Source organism: Lissotriton vulgaris, chromosome 1_1 (assembly GCF_964263255.1).
Source record: "Lissotriton vulgaris chromosome 1_1, aLisVul1.2, whole genome shotgun sequence".
NCBI lineage: Eukaryota > Metazoa > Chordata > Amphibia > Caudata > Salamandridae > Lissotriton > Lissotriton vulgaris.
Window position 1 is genome coordinate 243,483,456 of NC_141685.1, and position 14,279 is coordinate 243,497,734.

At 43.6% G+C, this 14,279-nt stretch overlaps 8 non-coding genes across 8 annotated transcripts; all 8 read right to left on the reverse strand.

The window, feature by feature from the left end:
* Positions 1-522: 522 nt before the first annotated feature.
* TRNAC-GCA (transfer RNA cysteine (anticodon GCA)) lies at positions 523-594 on the reverse strand. The gene has a single exon. It is a non-coding gene; the product is annotated as a tRNA-Cys (tRNA).
* A 1,011-nt stretch (positions 595-1,605) lies between these two features.
* On the reverse strand, positions 1,606-1,677 carry TRNAC-GCA (transfer RNA cysteine (anticodon GCA)). The gene has a single exon. It is a non-coding gene; the product is annotated as a tRNA-Cys (tRNA).
* Positions 1,678-2,689: 1,012 nt separating this feature from the next.
* On the reverse strand, positions 2,690-2,761 carry TRNAC-GCA (transfer RNA cysteine (anticodon GCA)). The gene has a single exon. It is a non-coding gene; the product is annotated as a tRNA-Cys (tRNA).
* A 1,012-nt stretch (positions 2,762-3,773) lies between these two features.
* TRNAC-GCA (transfer RNA cysteine (anticodon GCA)) lies at positions 3,774-3,845 on the reverse strand. Its single transcript has one exon. It is a non-coding gene; the product is annotated as a tRNA-Cys (tRNA).
* A 1,011-nt stretch (positions 3,846-4,856) lies between these two features.
* Positions 4,857-4,928, reverse strand: TRNAC-GCA (transfer RNA cysteine (anticodon GCA)). The gene has a single exon. It is a non-coding gene; the product is annotated as a tRNA-Cys (tRNA).
* Positions 4,929-5,938: 1,010 nt separating this feature from the next.
* Positions 5,939-6,012, reverse strand: TRNAC-GCA (transfer RNA cysteine (anticodon GCA)). Its single transcript has one exon. It is a non-coding gene; the product is annotated as a tRNA-Cys (tRNA).
* Positions 6,013-7,320: 1,308 nt separating this feature from the next.
* On the reverse strand, positions 7,321-7,391 carry TRNAC-GCA (transfer RNA cysteine (anticodon GCA)). Its single transcript has one exon. It is a non-coding gene; the product is annotated as a tRNA-Cys (tRNA).
* Positions 7,392-8,403: 1,012 nt separating this feature from the next.
* Positions 8,404-8,475, reverse strand: TRNAC-GCA (transfer RNA cysteine (anticodon GCA)). Its single transcript has one exon. It is a non-coding gene; the product is annotated as a tRNA-Cys (tRNA).
* Between the last annotated feature and the right edge of the window lie 5,804 nt (positions 8,476-14,279).

Here is a 14,279-nt window from a genome sequence, read left to right on the forward strand (position 1 = left end):
TAGAATAGTAAAACTATACTTACCACTATCCAGCACCCCAAAGTGCTATGCGTTGTAATGGTATGCGTTGTAATGGTCGCATTGTAATGGTAGGTAGTTGTATCGGTATACGTTGTAACATGGTACATCCAAGCTGGAATATATGTAAGACTGAGGACACAGGTGAAATGAGAAATAGACTGACTGCATCGCTGCACAGTATTCTAAGCCATTTCTTTAGTGCGATTCAAGAGAGCACCAAACAGTATAACAAATTTGTCTATTTGTTTCATAGTCCATTCCCTTTCTTTAGTGCTGTAAAAGGAAGAGCCAAATTCCAAAATAGATCAATGATCTTTCAGAAATTTCCCAAAGGGAATACCAAGCCGAGTGTTAAAACTCCATTTACTCACAGGTTTTGAGCAGCAAACTATGTAATGCTATTAAAGTGCAATATCCAAGGGAACACTGACTCTGTCAAAGATGATCCAAAAGGAATTGATGAAAAGTCCCAACTACAAACAACAGAATCAATATAGTCTGAGGGGACACCCGGATTTGAACCAGGGACCTCTTGATCTGCAGTCAAATGCTCTACCACTGAGCTATATCCCCAACTTTTCAGTAAAATCAGAATGACATAATATCAGTACATCATGAAAGAGTGAGAGGATCATGCTAAGTTGTGCCGGAAAGTACAGGCTTGAAACTGTGGAACAGGAGAAGTAGTAGTTAATATTATTTATTAAAGGAAAGCTGTATCATTTAAAAAACGGATTACTTTGTTTCATTGCTATTTTATTTGAATAGGCAGTGGTACATAAGACCAATGCCTCTACATACAATGATTGTTTTGAAACATTCTTAAAGGGGAAGAGGTTTTTACGTGACACATTATCATTTGATGATTGGTTACCACAATCACCGAGATGGTGGTGAAGTATGATTGTTTTTTGGCCAAATTACGATGGAAAAACATTTCTACATACCACTACAATTCGGTATTTGGAAGGAACACCCAAACACCCCTTTCAAGTACCTTTGATTTAATACATCAAAAAAAGCCACTTTGTGCTTGCAACTGGCCTGATTCTTCAGACCAGCCTTCTTGCAACTGAAACGAGGGTTTGTACATCTTGCACGTAGGCAGAGCTTTCAAGGAGAAATTAAATAGTTCCTAAGTTGCACAAAAATGAAGTGCTTCAAACAAACACATACTTTGTATGGACAGAGAAGAGATGGAATATATGTAAGACTGAGGACACAGGTGTAATGAGAAATAGATTGATTGCATAGCTGCCCAGTATTCTAAGCCATTTCTTTAGTGCGATTCAAGAGAGCACCAAACAGTATAACAAATTTGTCAATTGGTTTCATAGTCCATTCCCTTTGTTTAGAGCTGTGAAAGGTAGAGCCGAATTCCAAAATAGATCAATGATGTTTCAGAAATTTCCCATAGGGAATACCAAGCCCAGTGTAAAAAATGCAGTTACTCACAAGTTTTAATCAGCAACACTGTAATGGTATTAAAGTGTAACATCCAAGGGAACACTGACTCTGTCAAAGATGATCCAAATGGGATTCATGAAAATTCCCAACTACAAACAGCAGATTCAAAATAGTATGAGGGAACACCCGGATTTGAACCAGGGACCTCTTGATCTGCAGTCAAATGCTCTACCACTGAGCTATATCCCCAGCTGTCAGCCAAGATCAGAATGACAATATATCAGTACATCATGAAAGAGTGAGAGGATCAGGCTAAGTTGTGCCGGAAAGTACAACCTTGAAACTGTGGAACTGTAGAAGTAGTTCTTAATATTATTTATTAAAGGAAAAATGGATCATTAAAAAATATATATGTATTTGTTTGATTGGTATTTTATTTGAATAGGCAGTGGTACATAGGACCAATGCCTGCACTTAAAATGTTTGTTTTGAAACATTCTCAAAGGGGAAGAGGTTTTTACGGGATACCTTATTGTTTCATGTTTGGTTACCACAATCACTCAGATGGTGATGAAGTATGATTGTTTTGGGCCACATTACGGTGGAAAAACATTTCTACATACCACTACAATTCGGTATTTGGAAGGTACACCCAAACACCCCTTTCACGGACCTTCGATTTAAAACATCAGAAAAAGCCACTTTGTGCTTGCAAATGGCCTGATTCTTCAGGCCAGCCTTCTTGCAACTGCAACAATGGTTCGTACATCTTGCACGTAGGCAGAGCATTTAAGGAGAAATTAAATAGTTCCTACGTTGCACAAAAATGAAGTGCTTCAAACAAGCACATACTTTGGATGCACAGGGAAAAGGTGGAATATATGTAAGACTGAGGACACAGGTGAAAGGAGAAATAGACTGACTGCATCGCTGCACAGTATTCTAAGCCATTTCTTTAGTGCGATTCAAGAAAGCATCAAACAGTATAACAAATTTGTCAATTTGTTTCATAGTCCATTACCTTTCTTTAGTGCTGTAAAAGGAAGAGCCAAATTCCAAAATAGATCAATGATCTTTCAGAAATTTCCCAAAGGGAATACCAATCCGAGTGTTAAAACTCCATTTACTCACAGGTTTTGAGCAGCAAACTCTGTAATGCTATTAAAGTGCAATATCAAAGGGAACACTGACTCTGTCAAAGATGATCCAAAAGGAATTGATGAAAAGTCCCAACTACAAACAACAGAATCAATATAGTCTGAGGGGACACCCGGATTTGAACCAGGGACCTCTTGATCTGCAGTCAAATGCTCTACCACAGAGCTATATCCCCAACTTTTCAGTAAAATCAGAATGACATAATATCAGTACATCATGAAAGAGTGAGAGGATCATGCTAAGTTGTGCCGGAAAGTACAGGCTTGAAACTGTGGAACAGGAGAAGTAGTCCTTAATATTATTTATTAAAGTAAAACTGGCTCATTTGAAAAACAGATTAATTTGTTTCATTGCTATTTTATTTGAATAGGCAGTGGTACATAAGACCAATTCCTCTACATACAATGATTGTTTTGAAACATTCTTAAAGCGGAAGAGGTTTTTACATGACACATTATCATTTGATGATTGGTTACCACAATCACCGAGATGGTGGTGAAGTATGAATGTTTTTTGGCCAAATTACGGAGGAAAAACATTTCTACATACCACTACAATTCGGCATTTGGAAGGAACACCCAAACACCCCTTTCAAGTACCTTCGATTTAATACATCAAAAAAAGCCACTTTGTGCTTGCAACTGGCCTGATTCTTCAGACCAGCCTTCTTGCAACTGCAACGAGGGTTTGTACATCTTGCACGTAGGCAGAGCTTTCAAGGAGAAATTAAAAAGTTCCTATGTTGCACAAAAATTAAGTGCTTCAAACAAGCACATACTTTTAATGCACAGGGAAAAGGTGGAATATATGTAAGACTGAGGACACAGGTGAAATGAGAAATAGACTGACTGCATCGCTGCACAGTATTCTAAGCCGTTTCTTTAGTGCGATTCAAGAAAGCATCAAACAGTATAACAAATTTGTCAATTTGTTTCATAGTCCATTCCCTTTCATTAGTGCTGTAAAAGGAAGAGCCAAATTCCAAAATAGATCAATGATCTTTCAGAAATTTCCCAAAGGGAATACCAAGCCGAGTGTTAAAACTCCATTTACTCACAGGTTTTGAGCAGCAAACTCTGTAATGCTATTAAAGTGCAATATCCAAGGGAACACTGACTCTGTCAAAGATGATCCAAAAGGAATTGATGAAAAGTCCCAACTACAAACAACAGAATCAATATTGTCTGAGGGGACACCCGGATTTGAACCAGGGACCTCTTGATCTGCAGTCAAATGCTCTACCACTGAGCTATATCCCCAGCTTTTCAGTAAAATCAGAATTACATAATATCAGTACATCATGAAAGAGTGAGAGGATCATGCTAAGTTGTGCCGGAAAGTACAGGCTTGAAACTGTGGAACAGGAGAAGTAGTCCTTAATATTATTTATTAAAGTAAAACTGGATCATTTAAAAAACAGATTAATTTTTTCATTGCTATTTTATTTGAATAGGCCGTGGAACATAAGACCAATGCCTCTACATACAATGATTGTTTTGAAACATTCTTAAAGGGGAAGAGGTTTTTACGTGACACATCATCAATTTGATGATTGGTTACCACAATCACCGAGATGGTGGTGAAGTATGATTGTTTTTTGGCCAAATTACGATGGAAAAACATTTCTACATACCACTACAATTCGGTATTTGGAAGGAACACCCAAACACCCCTTTCAAGTACCTTCAATTTAATACATCAAAAAAAGCAACTTTGTGCTTGCAACTGGCCTGATTCTTCAGACCAGCCTTCTTGCAACTGCAACAAGGGTTTGTACATCTTGCACGTAGGCAGAGCTTTCAAGGAGAAATTAAATAGTTCCTAAGTTGCACAAAAATGAAGTGCTTCAAACAAACACATACTTTGTATGGACAGAGAAGAGATGGAATATATGTGAGACTGAGGACACAGGTGAAATGAGAAATAGATTGATTGCATAGCAGCCCAGTATTCTAAGCCATTTCTTTAGTGCGATTCAAGAGAGCACCAAACAGTATAACAAATTTGTCAATTGGTTTCATAGTCCATTCCCTTTGTTTAGAGCTGTGAAAGGTAGAGCCGAATTTCAAAATAGATCAATGATGTTTCAGAAATTTCCCATAGGGAATACCAAGCCCAGTGTAAAAAATGCAGTTACTCACAAGTTTTATTCAGCAACACTGTAATGGTATTAAAGTGTAACATCCAAGAGAACACTGACTCTGTCAAAGATGATCCAAATGGGATTCATGAAAATTCCCAACTACAAACAGCAGATTCAAAATAGTATGAGGGGACACCCGGATTTGAACCAGGGACCTCTTGATCTGCAGTCAAATGCTCTACCACTGAGCTATATCCCCAGCTGTCAGCCAAGATCAGAATGACAATATATCAGTACATCATGAAAGAGTGAGAGGATCATGCTAAGTTGTGCCGGAAAGTACAACCTTGAAACTGTGGAACTGTAGAAGTAGTTCTTAATATTATTTATTAAAGGAAAAATGGATCATTAAAAAAATATATGTATTTGTTTGATTGGTATTTTATTTGAATAGGCAGTGGTACATAGGACCAATGCCTGCACTTAAAATGTTTGTTTTGAAACATTCTCAAAGGGGAAGAGGTTTTTACGGGATACCTTATTGTTTCATGTTTGGTTACCACAATCACTCAGATGGTGATGAAGTATGATTGTTTTGGGCCACATTACGGTGGAAAAACATTTCTACATACCACTACAATTCGGTATTTGGAAGGTACACCCAAACACCCCTTTCACGGACCTTCGATTTAAAACATCAGAAAAAGCCACTTTGTGCTTGCAAATGGCCTGATTCTTCAGGCCAGCCTTCTTGCAACTGCAACAATGGTTCGTAACATCTTGCACGTAGGCAGAGCATTTAAGGAGAAATTAAATAGTTCCTACGTTGCACAAAAATGAAGTGCTTCAAACAAGCACATACTTTGGATGCACAGGGAAAAGGTGGAATATATGTAAGACTGAGGACACAGGTGAAATGAGAAATAGACTGACTGCATCGCTGCACAGTATTCGAAGCCATTTCTTTAGTGCGATTCAAGAAAGCACCAAACAGTATAACAAATTTGTCAGTTTATTTCATAGTCCATTCCCTTTCTTTAGTGCTGTAAAAGGAAGAGCCAAATTCCAAAATAGATCAATGATCTTTCAGAAAGTTCCCAAATGGAACACCAAGCCGAGTGTTAAAACTGCATTTACTCACAGGTTTTGAGCAGCAAACTGTGTAATGATATTAAAGTGCAATATCCAAGGGAACACTGACTCTGTCAAAGATGATCCAAAAGGAATTGATGAAAAGTCCCAACTACAAACAACAGAATCAAAATTATCTGAGGGGACACCTGGATTTGAACCAGGGACCTCTTGATCTGCAGTTAAATGCTCTACCACTGAGCTATATCCTCAGCTTTTCAGTAAAATCAGAATGACATAATATCAGTACATCATGAAAGAGTGAGAGGATCATGCTAAGTTGTGCCGGAAAGTACAGGCTTGAAACTGTGGAACAGGAGAAGTAGTCCTTAATATTATTTATTAAAGTAAAACTGGATCATTTAAAAAACAGATTAATTTTTTCATTGCTATTTTATTTGAATAGGCCGTGGTACATAAGACCAATGCCTCTACATACAATGATTGTTTTGAAACATTCTTAAAGGGGAAGAGGTTTTTACGTGACACATTATCATTTGATGATTGGTTACCACAATCACCGAGATGGTGGTGAAGTATGATTGTTTTTTTGCCAAATTACGGAGGAAAAACATTTCGACATACCACTGCAAATCGGTATTTGGAAGGAACACCCAAACACCCCTTTCAAGTACCTTCGATTTAATACATCAAAAAAAGCCACTTTGTGCTTGCAACTGGCCTGATTCTTCAGACCAGCCTTCTTGCAACTGCAACGAGGGTTTGAACATCTTGCACGTAGGCAGAGCTTTCAAGGAGAAATTAAATAGTTCCTACGTTGCACAAAAATGAAGTGCTTCAAACAAGCACATACTTTTAATGCACAGGGAAAAGCTGGTATGCACCTGTTACAACGCATTCGTTACTCCGCACTACCATTACAACGCGACTTTTACAACGCATACCATTACAACGCATTGCGCTGGGGGGCGCTATAGGATAGGGAATAAGTATAATTTACTATCCAACACCTTCCCTAAGGTCCACGGGGACTGGAGTTAGAATAGTAAATTATACTTACCACTATCCAGCACCCCAAAGCGCTATGCGTTGTAATGGTATGCGTTGTAATGGTCGCATTGTAATGGTAGGTAGTTGTATCGGTATACGTTGTAACATGGTACATTCAAGCTGGAATATATGTAAGACTGAGGACACAGGTGAAATGAGAAATAGACTGACTGCATCCCTGCACAGTATTCTAAGCCATTTCTTTAGTGCGATTCAAGAGAGCACCAACCAGTATAACAAATTTGTCAATTTGTTTCATAGTCCATTCCCTTTCTTTAGTGCTGTAAAAGGAAGAGCCAAATTCCAAAATAGATCAATGATCTTTCAGAAATTTCCCAAAGGGAATACCAAGCCGAGTGTTAAAACTCCATTTACTCACAGGTTTTGAGCAGCAAACTATGTGATGCTATTAAAGTGCAATATCCAAGGGAACACTGACTCTGTCAAAGATGATCCAAAAGGAATTGATGAAAAGTCCCAACTACAAACAACAGAATCAAAATAGTCTGAGGTGACACCCGGATTTGAACCAGGGACCTCTTGATCTGCAGTCAAATGCTCTACCACTGAGCTATATCCCAAACTTTTCAGTAAAATCAGAATGACATAATATCAGTACATCATGAAAGAGTGAGAGGATCATGCTAAGTTGTGCCGGAAAGTACAGGCTTGAAACTGTGGAACAGGAGAAGTAGTAGTTAATATTATTTATTAAAGGAAAGCTGTATCATTTAAAAAACGGATTACTTTGTTTCATTGCTATTTTATTTGAATAGGCAGTGGTACATAGGACCAATGCCTCTACATACAATGATTGTTTTGAAACATTCTTAAAGGGGAAGAGGTTTTTACGTGACACATTATCATTTGATGATTGGTTACCACAATCACCGAGATGGTGGTGAAGTATGATTGTTTTTTGGCCAAATTACGATGGAAAAACATTTCTACATACCACTACAATTCGGTATTTGGAAGGAACACCCAAACACCCCTTTCAAGTACCTTCAATTTAATACATCAAAAAAAGCCACTTTGTGCTTGCAACTGGCCTGATTCTTCAGACCAGCCTTCTTGCAACTGCAACGAGGGTTTGTACATCTTGCACGTAGGCAGAGCTTTCAAGGAGAAATTAAATAGTTCCTAAGTTGCACAAAAATGAAGTGCTTCAAACAAACACATACTTTGTATGGACAGAGAAGAGATGGAATATATGTAAGACTGAGGACACATGTGTAATGAGAAATAGATTGATTGCATAGCTGCCCAGTATTCTAAGCCATTTCTTTAGTGCGATTCAAGAGAGCACCAAACAGTATAACAAATTTGTCAATTGGTTTCATAGTCCATTCCCTTTGTTTAGAGCTGTGAAAGGTAGAGCCAAATTCCAAAATAGATCAATGATGTTTCAGTAATTTCCCATAGGGAATACCAAGCCCAGTGTAAAAAATGCAGTTACTCACAAGTTTTAATCAGCAGCACTGTAATGGTATTAAAGTGTAACATCCAAGGGAACACTGACTCTGTCAAAGATGATCCAAATGGGATTCATGAAAATTCCCAACTACAAACAGCAGATTCAAAATAGTATGAGGGGACACCCGGATTTGAACCAGGGACCTCTTGATCTGCATTCAAATGCTCTACCACTGAGATATATCCCCAGCTGTCAGCCAAGATCAGAATGACAATATATCCTGAGGGTATCCTGAGGTATCCTGAGGCTGAGAATTCACTTGGCGCCTCGCTGTTGGTCGCGCTGGTCGCGTTTCCTTGTGCATTGCCCTTCAGCATTTTAAAGCCCCATTTTTTCGCATTTATTTTTATTTTATTTGTATTATCCCTCGTTTTTAGCTCCCCTCCTGCCCCCTACCTTGCACATAATTTCTGGAACAACCACCGCTGTTTGGCGGGTCCGGTTCTGGGGAGGTTGTGGTTGACGGCGGACATCTTGCCTTGGGTAGTGGAGTGTGAGCGCCATCTTGGAGCGTCCAGGTGAGCTGGGACGCGGAGAGCACGCTATTTAGGGCGAGCATCACGAGGGGATTACCTGGTAAGGTATCCTGAGGCTGAGAATTCACTTGGCGCCTCGCTGTTGGTCGCGCTGGTCGCGTTTCCTTGTGCATTGCCCTGCAGCATTTTAAAGCCCCGTTTTTTCGCATTTATTTTTATTTTATTTGTATTATCCCTCGTTTTTAGCTCCCCTCCTGCCCCCTACCTTGCACATAATTTCTGGAACAACCACCGCTGTTTGGCGGGTCCGGTTCTGGGGAGGTTGTGGTTGACGGCGGACATCTTGCCTTGGGTAGTGGAGTGTGAGCGCCATCTTGGAGCGTCCAGGTGAGCTGGGACGCGGAGAGCACGCTATTTAGGGCAAGCATCACGAGGGGATTACCTGGTAAGGTATCCTGAGGCTGAGAATTCACTTGGCGCCTCGCTGTTGGTCGCGCTGGTCGTGTTTCCTTGTGCATTGCCCTGCAGCATTTTAAAGCCCTGTTTTTTCGCATTTATTTTTATTTTATTTGTATTATCCCTCGTTTTTAGCTCCCCTCCTGCCCCCTACCTTGCACATAATTTCTGGAACAACCACCGCTGTTTGGCGGGTCCGGTTCTGGGGAGGTTGTGGTTGACGGCGGACATCTTGCCTTGGGTAGTGGAGTGTGAGCGCCATCTTGGAGCGTCCAGGTGAGCTGGGACGCGGAGAGCACGCTATTTAGGGCAAGCATCACGAGGGGATTACCTGGTAAGGTATCCTGAGGCTGAGAATTCACTTGGCGCCTCGCTGTTGGTCGCGCTGGTCGCGTTTCCTTGTGCATTGCCCTGCAGCATTTTAAAGCCCCGTTTTTTCGCATTTATTTTTATTTTATTTGTATTATCCCTCGTTTTTAGCTCCCCTCCTGCCCCCTACCTTGCACATAATTTCTGGAACAACCACCGCTGTTTGGCGGGTCCGGTTCTGGGGAGGTTGTGGTTGACGGCGGACATCTTGCCTTGGGTAGTGGAGTGTGAGCGCCATCTTGGAGCGTCCAGGTGAGCTGGGACGCGGAGAGCACGCTATTTAGGGCGAGCATCACGAGGGGATTACCTGGTAAGGTATCCTGAGGCTGAGAATTCACTTGGCGCCTCGCTGTTGGTCGCGCTGGTCGCGTTTCCTTGTGCATTGCCCTGCAGCATTTTAAAGCCCCGTTTTTTCGCTTTTATTTTTATTTTATTTGTATATGGCTGAGATACCCGCCACCCCCTCTCAACACAATCCCCAAAGGAGGGAAACCGGAAACAGTTCTTGAAGTTTTTGGAAGAGGGAGGGAGTGACCCTCCCGGCCGTATTTATTAAAACAAAATTAAAACATTAAATCAACAGTTTCATATTAATGTACAATTTCATTACCACATTGCGATGTTTGGCTAACCTTAACAGATTCTCTAATACAGAGGTTCTCCTAGCCGAACTAACATCCTACAAAACATTGACTTGCAATTTTGAAATTGTACATCCTAACGTTTAAGGGCCAACGGCAAGGTCGTAACCGGTGTCAAGATCCCTAACCAGAAATACCCCCCCCACTTGGGAGGGGCGACAGCACAGAGGCGTACCTCAAGTGCAACTACCAATTTCCCTTGACTTGACGGGGGCACCAATAAAACTCGACGCCACTTAAAGGTCGTTCGAGGACTCGTGTGAGGTATCTAGAAGGTAGCGTAGACCCCCCCCCCAAACCCCGCACAACTTACCACATCTGCCGTAGCAGACGTCACTGGCCCCGGGAAATTCCACAGGAGGGGGCTGTAACCCCTCCTACACAGGAAGGGGCCTTGACCGCCTTTCCTTTCTTTCGGCGACCCATCCTTAGAAGGGACCGCCTCCCCGTTGAGGGGCCAATGGCCACCTCTCCCGAGCGCTCCCATCCGTGTTGGGTGACGCCCACTCATAGGGATCTTCCAATTAGTGCTCACCGATCATGACCTTACCGCCCGTCCAAAATAAATACGACAATGCTAACTAACCTACTAAACTAAAAACAAAAAACATTGGCTACTACGAGCGTATTAAAAGCATGCTTATAAATGAACACTAAAGCCGAATATCTTTAATCATGAAACATAAATGACATAGACCATTCTTTATTACATACTCAAAATCAACACGATAATACCACAACCTGTAACGAATTTAGAATTATCCATCAACTTTTATTCAAAACAACTGGCTGTTCTCAGGGGCTGGTGGGTGGGTCAAAATTGGCTCTTCGTCCCGTCTCGAGCTCACGTGCAGCGAGGAGGTGCAGCTTCAGAGCACAGGAACAAGAGGATGCCTTCCGGTCTTGCGTCCTCTTTTATCCATCTTCAGGGCGGGCGTAACCCCGCCCCGGCCTGCCCCGAGGGCGTGGCCAGCCGTGTCAGTGTCTAGGCCAGCCCACTCTAGGGCGGGAAAAAGCGCGCCCCGGCTACGCCGCTTCGGGCATACCAGCCGAGACTCGCTTCCCGCCCAAGATGGCTTCCCGGGGGGATCGTGGTACTCTGCCATAAGTTCGGGGGGACCGAGTGGTCGCCCCTTTCCATATGGCTGAGATACCCGCCACCCCCTCTCAACACAATCCCCAAAGGAGGGAAACCGGAAACAGTTCTTGAAGTTTTTGGAAGAGGGAGGGAGTGACCCTCCCGGCCGTATTTATTAAAACAAAATTAAAACATTAAATCAACAGTTTCATATTAATGTACAATTTCATTACCACATTGCGATGTTTGGCTAACCTTAACAGATTCTCTAATACAGAGGTTCTCCTAGCCGAACTAACATCCTACAAAACATTGACTTGCAATTTTGAAATTGTACATCCTAACGTTTAAGGGCCAACGGCAAGGTCGTAACCGGTGTCAAGATCCCTAACCAGAAATACCCCCCCCACTTGGGAGGGGCGACAGCACAGAGGCGTACCTCAAGTGCAACTACCAATTTCCCTTGACTTGACGGGGGCACCAATAAAACTCGACGCCACTTAAAGGTCGTTCGAGGACTCGTGTGAGGTATCTAGAAGGTAGCGTAGACCCCCCCCAAACCCCGCACAACTTACCACATCTGCCGTCGCAGACGTCACTGGCCCCGGGAAATTCCACAGGAGGGGGCTGTAACCCCTCCTACACAGGAAGGGGCCTTGACCGCCTTTCCTTTCTCTCGGCGACCCATCCTTAGAAGGGACCGCCTCCCCGTTGAGGGGCCAATGGCCACCTCTCCCGAGCGCTCCCATCCGTGTTGGGTGACGCCCACTCATAGGGATCTTCCAATTAGTGCTCACCGATCATGACCTTACCGCCACAGGCCGGATAGTTGACCGGCTATCCGGACCCCCCACAAAGCTCCTACCTAAAGGTCATGTTATAACGTTTTTAACCATGCTAAGAGGTCTCCTATGAGTAACTCATTCCCCACCCGAGACAAATGCACACCATCCCCCAAATACATACTGTCATCATTAATACAGCCATGCGAAATAGAATGCAATGTCCTGGAACGGAACAACCTACTCATATTGTTATTAAGCTTTCTAACAGAATGATTCAAAGCAGGAACAGAAATAGCCCCCCGCCACACCTTTCGTGGGATCATATGGGACCACGCAATTGTGCACCCCGGAACTCTCCTCGCCAACCAACTTACAGTGGAAAGCATTGCCTCCAGGAGAAGTCGTCTACCGGTGGTCACCAAATCATTGCCCCCTAGATGTACTATGACTATAGACGGCGGTGACCTCTTCCGCCCTAACAAACCCTCGAAGAATGCTTGAAACTGGTCAATACAGAGACCGCCTCTTCCGTAGAAGGACACACTGTACCCGTATTCCCCAGCTACGTGAATCATGTCACCTGCTTTGAATACGTCCGCGGCACGCCTCACGTATGAGTGGCCCACGACCCACACCTCCTTTTTCACAGCCGGTGATGTCTGACCGCTGGCCCGGTGTTGGGTCGACTGCATAGTCCGCCCCGCCTCGTAGGCTTGCGCAACTGAAAACCAAACAAAAACAGGAAGCGTGAGTACATCATTACAGCTTCACAACATGTGCAACCGCACATACCTCTTATAACAATTGGAGGACCAACGCCCCACTCGTTTCACTTGTTCAACATTAAGACCCCTAGCTGTAGCTTCTGTAGCAGCCCCTATCCGAAAGGAATGGGTCCCAAACTCGCCCGGGTTCAAGCCCGCAGCGGCAATTGACATCGCAAGCACCCGCTGAAACTGAAATTTTGTCAGTGGGGTGGCGTCCGCGTGTCTCAACAAGGTCCCCCCCCATGATGCCACCCTTCGTGCTAGGTAGTCTTCTAAACACTTTACCGGACACATGGAGGACCCGGGAATCCTGCGTATGATTATGCAGTTACCCATCCCACCTTGATCGGTCTTGGACCTGACAAAGGATACAGTCATTGTCTCTCCTCTGATCTGAACGTGTTCCTGGCATAAACCCCCTGTCACATCCTGTTTGTTCCTTGCCACCAACTCGCTTACCCGCATCGCCCCATGAAATGCCAGCGTAAAAGCGGCCCGGAACAGCACCGTCTCAAACTGAGATGAACATGTGGCAGGGAGTGTGGCCAACAACTGGGCCAACCTATCCAAACCTATCGGGCGCCTCTCATCTACTCTGCGACCCTCAAGGCGTTGCCACCCACGCAGCGCTTTCTGTACAACGAAAGACGCTGTCGGGTCCTGGATACCATGAGCCCTGGCAACAAAGGAAATGGCAGCACGATGCCTCTGAGCCGTCGCCACCGATTTCCCAGCCCTACGCAAGGACATCATAAAATTCACTACCCATTCCTCGTGTCCCCAAAGCCCCTCTCTATCAGTCCCCAAAAAGGCTAAATAGGACCGGAACGCCCCTTCATATGCCTTCCTCGTCCTTGGTGCTAAACTCTCTCCCACGAGGTGACGAAGTTCGGGGCACCGAGAGACCAGAGAGCTTCGGGAAAGGGTGCCGGCTCCGGGTCCGCTGTGGGAAGGAAACCCGAGAAAGCCTGCATATGAAAACGAGACAGTGCATCAGCCGCCTGGTTCATTACCCCCGGGACATGTCTAGCTCTGAATAGCACATTCAGCTGCATACATAGTAAAACAATTTCTTTGAGCAGTCTCAAAATCAGTTTGCATCGTGCTGCCTGGCTATTGATACACTCGACCACGGTCATATTGTCAGACCAAAATACCACAGAGTGATCTTTGAACCCTTCGGGCCACGTTCTCAGGGCCACCAAAATGGGAAAAAGTTCCAGGAAAGCAATATTACTTGTCAATCCATTGTCATGCCACCATGCCGGCCACCTTTGTGCCGACCATTTTGTGCCGAAGATGGCACCAAAACCCATGCTACCTGCCGAATCTGTCCATAGCCCCAGCTCTTCAGAGGACACGGCCGGTTTGTTCCAGACGACTCGACCATTGAACTCCGCCAGAAATGCTAACCAAATG